The following is a 3,569-nucleotide window of genomic DNA, read 5'->3' on the forward strand; positions in this document are numbered from 1 at the left end:
TGTCGGCGGGCTAATATAGGCGCTCACCTCCGGGGAAAGCCTACAGGGGCGGGGCCAGTCTTTAAGTCTTAAAATCAACTCACAAAAACACCGGGATCATGCACACCCTGTTTTGAAATAATAAAGCGGTCGCGCGTATATGGACAAACATCTGAGATCTGTGATGATGATGATGATGATGATGATGAATGGCTTTGTTGATTGCAGTCGGGTTTCGTCACAGTGTGTTTGTTGGTTCACCTGCGCGTTTGCTCACCTTTGCTCGCAGAAGAATTTCACCTGAGGAAAGCAGGTGGCGTGCGTTTATCAGACAAAACACCTGCGATCAGCGAAACCTCCACTGTTGCAGTGCTGATGCGCTACACTGTTAAAGAGATCTGTTAATTAACATTGATGTGATTCACTAGTGTTTATTTGCGGTGGTGAATTGCATTATGGGATGTTGATCTCCGCTCTGTCGGCTTTTGATGTTGAAAATTCAACTTTTATTGACATTTTAGCAGTTTGAAATAATATAATGCATAAGAAACAATATATAGAGTCTGTAAAATAACCAACTGGCAGTTTATTACAAAGGTTTTGCATAATATACAACACCAACTGGGTCAACATGTCACTTTAAACTACACTATAAAAACTGCAAGGACAAAAAGTCAAGACACAAATATTTTCTGTTGCTTTAGCTCATTTTATTAAGTTAATCTGGTTTCAAGTAATTTTTTAGGTTATACAAAGCTTGACCTCATAATATTAGTCAATTTAATTGAAATTAAATGACTTAAAGTTCATTTGATTCACTAAAAAATTGAAGGCAGCAGGAATTAGTTTTACAGTCTGTGACTTTTCTTAAGTTTCTAATAATTCTAATATTTTTATTTGATACTTATTAGTAGTCGATAGGCTAATAGTAATATAGATGTTATAGATAACTTAAATTTAGCATTCAATTAAATTACTATACAATGTTCTTGTTACAAAGTAAATTATACACTGAAAAGCAATTACTTCACTTTAAAAAAGTGAGTCAATATTAAAAGCGACATGTTGTAACTTGGAACTGTTAAGTTGACTTAATTTTATAATTTTATACAGTTAATTTACTTAATAAAGTGAGTAAACCTGCTGCTTTAAAATTAAGTATAGCTGCTAATCGCTTTTAAGTATAACTAATCTCTTTTAAAGCGACAGGTTTACTCACTTTATTAAGTATAGCTAATCGGTTTTAAGTTTAACTAATCGCTTTTAAAACGACAGGTTTACTCACTTTATTAAGTATAGCTAATCGCTTTTAAGTATAACTAATCGCTTTTAAAACGACAGGTTTACTCACTTTATTAAGCATAGCTAATCGCTTTTAAGTATAACTAATCGCTTTTAAAGCAGCAGGTTTACTCACTTGATTAAGTATAGCTAATCACTTTTAAGTATAGCTAATTTCTTTTAAAGCGGCAGGTTTACTCACTTTATTAAGTATAGCTAATCGCTTTTAAGTTTAACTAATCTCTTTTAAAGCGGCAGGTTTACTCACTTTATTAAGCATAGCTAATCGCTTTTAAAGCGGCAAGTTTACTCACTTTATTAAGTATAGCTAATCGCTTTTAAAGCGGCAGGTTTACTCACTTTATTAAGTATAGCTCATCGCTTTTAAAGCGGCAGGTTTACTTACTTTATTAAGCATAGCTAATCGCTTTTAAAGCAGCAAGTTTACTCACTTTATTAAGTATAGCTCATCGCTTTTAAAGCAGCAAGTTTACTCACTTTATTAAGTATAGCTCATCGCTTTTAAAGCAGCAAGTTTACTCACTTTATTAAGCATAGCTAATCGCTTTTAAAGCGGCAAGTTTACTCACTTTATTAAGTATAGCTTATCGCTTTTAAAGCGGCAGGTTTACTCACTTTATTAAGTATAGCTAATCGCTTTTAAAGCAGCAAGTTTACTCACTTTATTAAGTATAACTAATCGCTTTTAAAGCGGCAGGTTTACTCACTTTATTAAGTATAGCTAATCGCTTTTAAAGCGGCAGGTTTACTCACTTTATTAAGCATAGCTAATCGCTTTTAAAGCGGCAAGTTTACTCACTTTATTAAGTATAGCTAATCGCTTTTAAAGCGGCAGGTTTACTCACTTTATTAAGTATAGCTCATCGCTTTTAAAGCAGCAAGTTTACTCACTTTATTAAGTATAGCTCATCGCTTTTAAAGCAGCAAGTTTACTCACTTTATTAAGTATAGCTCATCGCTTTTAAAGCAGCAAGTTTACTCACTTTATTAAGTATAGCTCATCGCTTTTAAAGCAGCAAGTTTACTCACTTTATTAAGTATAGCTCATCGCTTTTAAAGCAGCAAGTTTACTCACTTTATTAAGTATAGCTCATCGCTTTTAAAGCGGCAGGTTTACTCACTTTATTAAGTATAGCTAATCGCTTTTAAAGCAGCAAGTTTACTCACTTTATTAAGTATAACTAATCGCTTTTAAAGCGGCAGGTTTACTCACTTTATTAAGTATAGCTAATCGCTTTTAAAGCGGCAGGTTTACTCACTTTATTAAGCATAGCTAATCGCTTTTAAAGCGGCAGGTTTACTCACTTTATTAAGCATAGCTAATCGCTTTTAAAGCGGCAAGTTTACTCACTTTATTAAGTATAGCTAATCGCTTTTAAAGCGGCAGGTTTACTCACTTTATTAAGCATAGCTAATCGCTTTTAAAGCGGCAAGTTTACTCACTTTATTAAGTATAGCTAATCGCTTTTAAAGCGGCAAGTTTACTCACTTTATTAAGTATAGCTAATCGCTTTTAAAGCGGCAGGTTTACTCACTTTATTAAGCATAGCTAATCGCTTTTAAAGCGGCAGGTTTACTCACTTTATTAAGCATAGCTAATCGCTTTTAAAGCGGCAAGTTTACTCACTTTATTAAGTATAGCTCATCGCTTTTAAAGCAGCAAGTTTACTCACTTTATTAAGTATAGCTAATCGCTTTTAAAGCAGCAAGTTTACTCACTTTATTAAGTATAGCTAATCGCTTTTAAAGCAGCAAGTTTACTCACTGTGTAAGTAAAGTCAACTAATCGCTTTAACTTTTTTTTAACTAATCACGTTTTATATGCACATACTTACATGAAATATGTCTCTGTACTTTGGTTAATTAGATGTAGCTAAATGTCTATGCCTGAACATATAGTTTTAATTAGAGTATGCATATTAAAAATTCTTATTACTAAAGTCAAGTCACTTTTTAAAAACTTTTCAAGGTTAAAAGTCGCTGGAAGAGAGATCAAGCTCCCATAAAGCTATTTAAAAAGAAATAAACAGGGAAAATAAAAACATGAAGCACACAATATGGAAAACTGCTCATTTACTGATTGTTTTATTGTGTACCTGTGTCCTCATCGTTTGTTTGTGATCTTTTCTGCTGTACATAATAATAAGTGGCAACATAATTTCACAACATTATGTAGATGTCAGCTTGGTTGTGTAAATCGCATTACTCATTAACCACAGTAAGTTACATTTGTTGATGACACTCTGAAGAATGCTGGGCGGTATTAACCCAAGGTTTAGTCAAATATG

The 3,569-nt window shown here is 33.1% G+C and overlaps 1 protein-coding gene across 1 annotated transcript in view; it reads right to left on the reverse strand.

The window, feature by feature from the left end:
• foxq1a (forkhead box Q1a) overlaps positions 1-13 on the reverse strand; it is a 1,430-nt gene extending 1,417 nt beyond the window's left edge. Inside the window, exon 1 of the mRNA XM_056465454.1 lies at positions 1-13. This exon is cut by the window's left edge and continues 1,110 nt beyond it. The gene's annotated coding sequence lies outside the window, so the exon portion shown is untranslated.
• Between the last annotated feature and the right edge of the window lie 3,556 nt (positions 14-3,569).

Source organism: Danio aesculapii, chromosome 2 (assembly GCF_903798145.1).
Source record: "Danio aesculapii chromosome 2, fDanAes4.1, whole genome shotgun sequence".
Taxonomy (NCBI): domain Eukaryota; kingdom Metazoa; phylum Chordata; class Actinopteri; order Cypriniformes; family Danionidae; genus Danio; species Danio aesculapii.